The sequence below is a fragment of the Petromyzon marinus genome, chromosome 64 (assembly GCF_048934315.1).
Source record: "Petromyzon marinus isolate PM22_M1 ecotype Great Lakes invasive population chromosome 64, UKy_Petmar_22M1.pri1.0, whole genome shotgun sequence".
Taxonomy (NCBI): Eukaryota; Metazoa; Chordata; class Hyperoartia; order Petromyzontiformes; family Petromyzontidae; genus Petromyzon; species Petromyzon marinus.
The window spans coordinates 14,243,510-14,254,572 of NC_133730.1; positions in this window are offsets into that span (position 1 = coordinate 14,243,510).

Below are 11,063 nucleotides of genomic sequence, written 5' to 3' on the forward strand. Positions count from 1 at the left end.
TGGAGGATCACTTAGATTTCACAAACTTTACAAACTCGATAATCAGTGAAGTTGCTGGAAGATGACAGGAGAAAGAAATGCATGCTCCGACCTATCTGTTCAGACCTATGCTATCCTCTCATATGCGTGTGCTTACTGTGGATAGTTTTCTCTGACATAAAATGAACTCATTAATGGAATTTGCCAAGCATCCCAGTGTGGGACTCTCACGAAAATGTATCTTTAGACCTTATTAAGGGTTTTTTTCTAGGGGAATTACATTACATTCATGATAGCATAGCATAATTGACAAGCACCCAGTACAAGCAAATAAATGGGGTTCTCCTCTCCAATTATCCCCCCTCCAGTCAACTAGCTTCGATACCTTATGAGACCTCCTTTGCCAGTAACAAGATATAGTAATAGGTTTTTACCCTTTTATCTGGCACAAAAACTGACACCTTTATACAAGGGATCATGTTTGCGATAACCACAACGCAAGTAGTCAAAATGCAAACAAGAAGACGCTAAGAATAAGAAGACGCCTTTTTGCGTCTTCTGGTCCAACACCAGTGGAGACTGGGATCTCAGAAAAGCCATCTCGGGTATGGACCAATCAAATTCAAGGACAGTGCATATTATCAGAGTTGTCTTTTTTGTTTGCATTTTGACTACTTGTGTTGTGGTTACTGCAAACATGATCCCTTGTATAAAGGTGTCAGTTTTTGTGCCAGATAAAAGGGTAAAAACCTATTACTATAGCTTCAATACCATTGCACACTCGATAGCCACTCGAGTGCAAGCACCACGGAGCGATTCCTCGCGTGGCGAGAGGCGCAACCCACCTTCATCCACACTGTGCATCCTCCTCTCCTCCGCGCGTCTCCGCTCCGCCATGCTGCGCGGCGCTGTGCTCTGCACGTATCCTGGGTAGCGGTGACGCACAGATTCCGCTCTGCTCAAAGTCCTCGATGTAGGCGTCCAGCGCACCGCTCGCCTACGAGCAGCACTGCTCTCCGCACACCACAGGGCTGCGCTAGCCCCCGCTTCCGGTCCGGAGCAGCGTGCTGCCCAGGCTGCCGCGAGGGCTTGTGTCCGTCACCGTGCTGTCGCCCGAAGGGCTGTTTGTCTCACCACCGTTGCAGTACATTTTGTACGATTTGGGATGCCTGGACCGGATGGGGCCAGGGAGAGGAATGGCTGTGGCTACAAGGTCACCACTGGTCCTGGTATGGGGGGCACCATGAGGAGCTGCTGTGTGCGGAAAGTGGGTCCGCTGTCGCAACGCGATCGCATGGGCCAGTGTCGACCACTTCGCGTTAGGTCTCTTAAGCTACTGTGGCTGTTGTCCTTTTTTCAACAAAAATTCCAGCCTTTCCCATGGTTTCCTTCATCACACCTGCAAGCTCTATGTACAATTGAAGTGTCATAAATGCACTACCTGCCTACTACTACATTATGAATGATATACATTTAAGAATTAGCTGGAGACAACTCCATGTTTAAAACACACTGTATTCAAAAGAGAAGGCTTAACATTTAACATTGGTTAACGTTTGGCATGCACACCTGCATATAAAAAAATTACCGTACTACTAATACAATGAATGCTAAATATTAAGTGGTATTACAGTAGTATGACTACTTATATTTATATATTATCGCACCTCCGAAGAGCACGGTTGGCTTTGTACGATGCGAAAGAGGTTCAACACACATACAGAATACAATACTTTCCGAGCACATTATGCGTACCGAACCTCCAAGTTCCTTACCCTACCCTGAATAAGAATGTGTGCGGAGTACAGCTCCTTTTTAAATCCATTGCTGGCTGACAGCTGTCCCATGCTATGCAGCTCCCAGGGGGAGGGGTTATTTACCATACTTCACCACGCTGGTCAGTGTGAGTTTGGTGATGGCAGGGGGCTATAGAAGTGCATTACAACCACGTACTGAATATTGCTGCACTGATGGCAGGGGGCTATAGAAGTACATTACAACCACGTACTGAATATTGCTGCATGGATGGCAGGGGGCTATAGAAGTACATTACAACCACGTACTGAATATTGCTGCACTGGTGGCAGGGGGCTATAGAAGTTCATTACAACCACGTACTGAATATTGCTGAACTGGTGGCAGGGGGCTATAGAAGTGCATTACAACCACGTACTGAATATTGCTGCACTGATGGCAGGGGGCTATAGAAGTACATTACAACCACGTACTGAAAATTGCTGCACTTGTGGCAGGGGGCTATAGAAGTACATTACAACCACGTACTGAATATTGCTGCACTGATGGCAGGGGGCTATAGAAGTACATTACAACCACGTGCTGAATATTGCTGCACTGGTGGCAGGGGGCTATAGAAGTACATTACAACCACGTACTGAATATTGCTGCATTGATGGCAGGGGGCTATAGAAGTGCATTACAACCACGTACTGAATATTGCTGCACTGGTGGCAGGGGGCTATAGAAGTACATTACAACCACGTACTGAATATTGCTGCACTGGTGGCAGGGGGCTATAGAAGTGCATTACAACCACGTACTGAATATTGCTGCACTGATGCTCGCCACGTGAGAGCCACACAGCAGGACAATGCTATACTGTACAATATTGAAATGATTCTCCTACAAATACTAAACATTATTGTCTTAACAATCAATACTACTTTTAACATGAACAATAACTAATAAATGCACGCGTAGTAATCGCCGTGCTAACCCTTAGCGTGCAATGTGAGCAGAACTTGTGTTGTAAGTCGTACCCAGTCCATTACCGCGCCACACACTCCCATTAACAAACCAACGACATTTACTGAATGTCCTCCTCCTTTACACGGCACAACCAGACAACACTTTGCACACCGAAGTGTCCAAGCCGCGTGCTGAGTGAAGCAAACCCCATTCAATTCTAGATTTAAAGCTTTCGTGACTGCTAGGATCCATACTCTTTGGTTCTATTGGGTAAAGTCACGTAGGTGAAAATTGTTATTTTATTTTCACCTACGTGACTTTACCCAATAGAACCAAAGAGTATAAACCCCATTTACTCTGCGCTCAGCGTTCAACAAAGTTGAACCTGGCTCGCCCTCACGCCTGCCCATCTCTCTCCGTCTCTCACCGGAGATTATTCCATTGATCGTCTTCGCCTTGCCGTCCAGAGATCCGTGTGGATTATCCGTGAGGGTAGTTAAAGGTCGCGGTTATTCGGAGAAGTTTTTTTTATTAATTTTCCCGCCACAACCGCCGCGTCGCCAACGGCCGCTGAAGGCGATGTCCGAGACGCGCGGCCTGCGCATGCGCACTGAGGGTTGAGAGAAACCTGCGGGGAGGGGCAGCGGGGGGCGGGGAAGCCGCCGCCGTTGGCCACACCCACATTCTGGCCACGCCTATATTGAACCCACGTCACGGTGACATCATTCTGGGTCGGACTTTATCGTGGGCTGGCTGTGCACGCGAGGAGCTCCTGACTTCTGACTCTGAATTCGAGAAAAAATCAAAGATTCACGATGTCTACCTTCGTCGAGATAGGTAAAGTTTAACGTTAGTGTTAGAGATGTGTGTTTGTGTTAAATGTTGAGCCTGTGGACAAAACTGCTGGGGATGTGCCAGATGTCTCCATCTAACGTTAAGGAGGTTGGAGCCTGGATAGTGCATACCAGGTGTTACAGGCTACATGATGGGAAGCAGAAGGCATTCTAGTAAAATAGGTTTTTGTTTGTACGTTAATGCTCCTCCTTTTCCTTTACCAACCCATACTCACCGGCATGGTGAAGTATGTGCAAATAACCAACACGATTCGTGCGATCGTCAAGAGGCTCTCCAGCAGGGGATTGGCAAAAGGCCGTACAGGAGCAGTTTTGTGAAAAATCATTGATTCTTTCATAATGTACATCTATGATTTATTATTATTGTTCATGTGGGTAACCTCGGCGAGGGGGGAAGCAAGGTCGGGAAGAGCGGGGGATGGGGCCGCTTTTGACCACGCCCATATTTAGGTGACGTCACGCCCTTTTGCTGTGACGTCACTATAGCAGGGAGTTATCCTTGGCTGGCTGTGCATGAGGAGCTCCCGAGTTATAACTCACAAGATCTGAGATTAGACCAAAGATTCATGATGTCCACATTTGTTGAGATAGGTAAAGTGTAATGTTCGTGCTATGACGGGGCTTTGGGCCAGTTTTAAATATTGAGATCTCGTCAGTGTTTTAATCGGACGCTCAGCAGGGTTTGAGCCAGGATAGTGCATAACAGGTCTAAAAGTGTGGTGTCGGGCTACATGGTGGGCAGCAAAGGGCAGTCCATCAAAATTGGTTGTACTATACATACTATACGTCTTCACCAACCCACATTAACCAGAGTGGTGAAATGTGGATTTGAAGCTTTCGTGACTGCAAGGATCCATACTCTTTGGTCCCTTCACCTGATGAAGGCCACTTGTTTTGTGGCCGAAACGTCGTGATTGTTGTTCATTTTATTTATTTATTTTTCCCTACGTGACTTTACCGAATAGAACCAAAGAGTACATATGTTATCTCCCGCGCAATATGGTATCTCCCTCGCAAGATGTTATCTCCCGCGCAAGATGTTATCTCCCTGACAAGATATTATCTCCCTCACAAGATGTTATCTCCCTGACACGATGTTATCTCCATGACAAGATATTATCTCCCTCGCAAGATGTTATCTCCCTCGCCTCGTATGCAGGAAGTCCGTGAGTTCGATCCAAATTGTGACGCCTGTAATATTTGGAGTTTGCGTGTCTCTCTCTCTGTCTTCTCGTGGCCGCGTGGATTATTCCCTGGGTCCTCCAGTTGTTCCTTTAACATTTAGAATCAACGTGCTTTCAGAGTTATTTGGCTGCTATAAATTTCCACGTGATGCGAATTATTTTCCACCTCGCTACCAAGCCGCGCCAGGGCAGTGCCGAGCCAGCCCCGTGTGGCTCTCAAGGCACCAAGTTATGTTTCCACTGCGGAACCCGAGCCGTGCCACGGACGTCACGTGTGACGAGCGCGTCGAGACGCATGTGGGTGGTGTAGTGCAGTAATTTTCTTTTTTTTTTACTCGGGGGTACGCGGACCCCTGGGGGCTATGTGGCAATGCCCCAGGGTGTACGTGAGATGATGTATAAATATGTGAAATCATATCGGACATGAGTCATTGGTGAATAGTCATGTATGAATCGGACAATGTAAAGTAACTACGATACAATTTGTATCCACGTGGTAACCTGGAACGATATGAAAGCACTTTCTAAACTCACTGATCGTACACAATGCGGGTTTACAAGAGCAGCCAGGGAACTAATGACGTCTCGCGTGCAGAGCGTCCGTTTAATTTGTTTTTATTCGCTTGCAGTTACTAGCAGCTGGTTAGGATATACCTCTCACAAAGTGGACAATTGGTTAAAATATTGACGTTCATTATTCACACGTTGATTTCTCAGAACCACGTTGGGTCAAGGGGGGAGTGGGGGGGGGCTACTCGGTTTAAACTAAATTCAACAACGAGGGGGGGCACCGGTAGCCAACAACGGTTGAGAACCACTGGTGTGATTAGCGCTGGTGTCCTTACCGTGCACTCACCGAATGTCACGCACAATGTACGCGTCATTATCCCCGCCCCTGGCCCTGCTTGGCCCCAAGCCATATTCAGACACCGCGTGAGGTTAGCGTATCCCGGTTTTTGGTTCTAGCGCAACATGGAAAACGGCCAGTGGAGAACCAGGCAATAGAAATGTGGGAGGCACTGTTGGCACGTCCATATAAAACTGCACATGTTATCCCGTGGATACAAAATGCAGGTTAAGAGGAAGAATCGAGGCACGGTGATAAAAAAAAACGTGATAACCCAGCAGGGTTTGAGCCAGGATAGTGCATAACAGGTCTAAAAGTGTGGTGTCGGGCTACATGGTGGGCAGCAAAGGGCAGTCCATCAAAATTGGTTGTACAATACATACTATACGTCTTCACCAACCCACATTAACCAGAGTGGTGAAATGTGGATTTGAAGCTGTCGTGACTGCAAGGATCCATACTCTTTGGTTCTATTGGGTAAAGTCACGTAGGTAAAAAATAAACCAACAAAAATCACGACGTTTTGGCCACAACACAAGTGGCCTTCTTCAGGTGAAGGAACAGAACTGTCGGGACGACAGGACTTCAATTGAAATGTGGTCAAGTAACCACCATGATCTGTGTGGCCACGGGGAAGCTCTCGCAGAAGCTGACAAGCTTCCATCTTGGCAGTAATCATGTTGCCTCTTTTTTACTCTCAGCGTCTCTGCAGCGCTTGCCGCGCTCGCACTCCTCGCCCCATTCACCCCCACTCTCCCCCTCTCTGACTTATTTAACTGCCCTAACCCTGGTTTCTCTCCCACTTCAGTAAAACAATTTCCTTGCTGTGGTTGAGTGCTTGTGTTGCATTCGAAACGTCGTGATTTATTTCTATTTCTATTTTTTTTCACCTACGTGACTTTACCGAAAGAACCAAAGAGTATAGCTGACAAGCTGTCAGGGCAAAAATGACTTTGCATATTCCAACTAATATTTTTTGCCCTGGTTTGTGTCTGACCATGCTGGGCACGGCTTTGTTAAAGTGTACGATATTCAATGGGGTAAAAGTCCCCTAATGGTAATACAACTTTATACCACAGGTGTACTCACACTGGAGCAGCGTCGACATTTATGAGAAAGCTTTACACATGAGTACCATGTGCGGTTCTTTACCGACATTCCCATCCCTGCACCTGCCTCCCCTGTCCCTAATGCAATGAACCCTCTACCCCCACATTACCTATGCAGAGCTCGTGGAGAGAATGAATGAGGAGGAGGGAGCGGAGGGGCATGAGGCTCAGCCTTCAACGGTGCCGCAAGACTTTTCGACGTCATCATTTCAATCTACCCTGGCCCAGGTACGATGCGGCACAACGTGGATTTGCACTGCCTATAAATTAGCTTGGCTAATGTCAAAGATGGGAGATTCCTGGTATTTACAGATTTAGTTGTTGTTTGCATTCGCCAACTAATGGGCCCCAAAGTGTAGACATGGCTGCTCCTCATGTATAGATTTGCAGCCTTTGCAGCAGTGCGTTTTGGTGACTATACTGTGCTGATGAGTCCGAATGAGGATTACACCGGTCCACAGTTGCATATCACTGCATAACTGCTGCTGTTAGTCTGTCACATTTGCTCAACTTTATTTTGATGGTGGTTTAAGATAGCATTACTACAATGCACTTTAGAAAATACTGATGTTTTTTGTATAATGCACAGGGGCTAGATGCTTTGTGTACACATTTCTCCAGGTCTCTGGTTTCCTCCCATAGCTAAATGACACAGTGTAACTGGTATTGGCCAAACGTACCAATGCTGAAAAAATACATGCAAATTATTCAATTGGAATTAAACTAAGCAACTTCGTTCTCGACTGCAAAAAAACAGAACTTGGTAGGACCCTCCTTGAAAATAAAAATGTAAACTCATTGAGGTTTTCCTGGGTAAACAAGTACATCATCATAGCAATAAACAACTTGCATACAAATAGCAGATTAACTTATGTCCTGATACATGTATCATGAGCTTATGAATAAATATACATTTCATGCATAAGCTATTACATCTCTCATATTCGTGTGTGTGCTTGCCTTTGCGTGTAGGACACTATCTACTTTTGCGATGGAGTCCGTCGGATCGATTTCATCCTCGCGTTCGATGATGAGGTCCATTCTCAGGACGCCATCAACAATCAGGTGAGAACGAGGAACCTACAAATAATGCTCCACCTTCCTGCACCCAGCATTATCACCCCTCCCCACGTGCAACACCACACGCCTCTAAACCTAGGTTTGACGCAGTGGTGCCAGCTCAGCTCTCTGACTGCTGAGTCACCCTGCCACCTCCATACGAGTCTTTAAATCCACAGTATACATCTTTTATCAAACTGTATCGTCAACTGCAGACCACGCTAGTCAATGAACGCTAGACTCCCATCACTCAACTCGCACATCCATACCCTGAACCATACGCCTCACTGCTTTGGCGAACAACAATCAATTATCGTTACGTATCACACTCCATCCACAACTCCTCAATAAATACACCACTTTCATATTGCACACACCGACACCCAGACATAACTTACAGGATATATGTAATATCCACATTCTAACTGCCAAATGGAAAACTATTATAACAGTGCTGAAGTACCCAGTATGCATTCTCTGCAATATTGATGTTTTTGTTTATTTTGTTGCTATTGTACCCACGCACAATGGATCTATCTCCCTTGTAAAATAGCAAAGCAACTAGCTAAGTGAGACCATCCCTGTAACAAATAAGGTAAACTCAAAGAGTTGATTGACAAAGAGCTGTGCAAATTTTTATTTTATTAAGGTCTGCTGAAGTGACACCGACTGAAGCAGTTCAGTGATGCTACTTTGCAGAGCCGTTCTCTGATTGATTCCCATGTGAGGCTCTACTCACTGTAAGAGTTCAAGAAGTTTCCTCACCTCTTGACTTGACTCCCACAGTGACACAACTGAGAACAATGTATAACACAGATGGTAAATTTTGTTTGACAGAAGAAGAGGACCGAATATCAGGCAAGCCTGATGAAGATGGGGCTAGATCTCGAGATTGAACCCAAGGAGGTAAGTTTCCTGCGTGTCTCTCTGCTATAGATGACAGACACTGTATACAAATAAAAAGGTGTTAGACTGTGATTGCTTCATAATTTCACTGCTGGCATACATTCCTTGAGTAGGAGCGCTAAAGATCCCCGCTGGAGGGTATATGGCCTACTCTTCTCTGCTTGCCAGACGTCTTGAAAGAGATAGCGAATACCCATACTTTACCCCACCATGCACAATCTTAAGATGGATTAATTGTGGCTTACCCATTTATACTGGAGGGTATAACAGTCTCCACCTTAATGTGGCATGCCAGCTATTTATACTGTAGTAATAAGTGTTCGATAACTGCACGTACGTTATGCAATTTGCTTTTGGGTTGTGCCACACGTTGATCGGCACGAGGTGCTAAGAACACGTGACACAAGCACGAAAATCCACGCGGCCGTGGACACTCTTCCAAATGAGACCATCCTGTTCCCTTGAACTCTCACCTGGTCAAACAAAGTCTAATAAATACAACTAAATGCACTCATCTAGAGTCTGACGATGAACTTCGTGCCATCCACTAGGAGTCGGTGAGCGGACGCACCACCTTTGTGAAAGTACACGCGCCATGGAACCCACTCACCACCTATGCCGAGATTCTACACATCCAGGCAAGATTCTGATGGTCATTGTAATGATGATCATGATGATGCCGATGATTGTGATGATGATTGTGGTGCATATTAGCAACATATTGACTCTTTTTAGAAAAGTGAATGGGCTCGGGAAGGGCACGTTGCTTGAAGGGATGATGTCTGCTGGCCGAAAATGACATTGGAGTGGCAGCAGAAGGAGAGAACGTGCCCAAGATGATGTATATCATAGAGATGGCGAGATAAGATTGGCTCATGTGCGTGTGCTCATGACTGGGGATATTGGTGGGACAACTTGAAGAGTGGGTGGGATATGCAGTGGAGGCTTTTGGCATATTCATTGTTGCATTATAGGACTTGTTGTATTATAGGACTTGTTGTATTATAGGACTTGTATTATAGGATTTGTATTGAATGTTGTATTATAGAACTTGTTGTATTATAGGACTTGTATTATAGGACTTGTTGTATTATAGGACTTGTTGTATTATAGGACTTGTTGTATTATAGGACTTGTTGTATTATAGGACTTGTATTATTATAGGACTTGTTGTATTATAGGACTTGTTGTATTATAGGACTTGTTGTATTATAGGACTTGTATTATTATAGGACTTGTTGTATTGTTGGACTTGTATTATAGGACTTGTTGTATTATAGGACTTGTTGTATTATAGGAATTGTTGTATTATAGGACTTGTATTAGAGGACTTGTTGTATTATAGGACTTGTTGTATTATAGGACTTGTATAGAACGTTGTATTATAGGACTTGTTGTATTATAGGATTTGTTGTATTATAGGACTTGTTGTATTAAAGGACTTGTTGTACTATCGGACTTGTTGTATTATAGGACTTGTATAGATTGCAACAACTTGGGGAGACCTTCATCCATTCGTGGACTGATTTTGGCTGATGATGATTCCATGTGCTCGAGGCAAAGGGTTTAATACATTTAAAATCAAACAGGTGCCACTCAAGGAGAGCGACCTCCCCCAGGTGTCAGGCTCAGACAGTGGGCCTCTTCACTACCTGGGAAATATTCACCACCTGAAGCCGGGAGCCGTGCCCAAACAACCGGACTATTTCACGGCACCCTACCGGCGTTCGCAGCAGGACATCTATCCTATAAAGGATCATGACATCCTCATCCCACCGGCCGTACGCAGCCAAATCGTACGTTTGTATCAATAATGCTGTATAAATAATGCCAGAATGGGGTGGTTTTTTTGCAAAAACATGTTAATTTAATAGGGTTTTGTCGTGTTTTTATCATTTTAATTAAAGTTTTCAGCTCTGTATCGCAACTTGCGATCTCTGAGTGACATGTGGTTAGAAGTGTAAATCATTATGGTTTATTAAGAATGCCTGGATTTATGATTTAGGGGTTGTGGTAATATGTGTCCCTGTAGAGAAAGCTACCAAATTTTTGGGATGCTTAACCAGGAGACATGGTGAGCTAGCAGCCCCACCCTTTGTAAGTCCTGCCCACATTATATAACCACGTCCCCTCAATCACTCTCCCCTGCACAACAAAAGAATGAAAGACTACTGTTGATATGGTTCTTGGTGAGCAGGTATCCTGTCAAGCCAATATTGTGGGCATTTGGGGTTTTGATAGTATTGTATTCTGAATAAATTGCCTTTGTGCATGGAAAGCATGCATAAAATGTCTCCTTGAAATCTGGATATTGTACTTGCTGAAATCGGTACATATCTGCTTCAGTTTTTGGGGTGTTCTATGGACCTTTCCGAGTCGGGACTCAATAAGAGTTGTGGGCCCATTATAACTGTGTAGG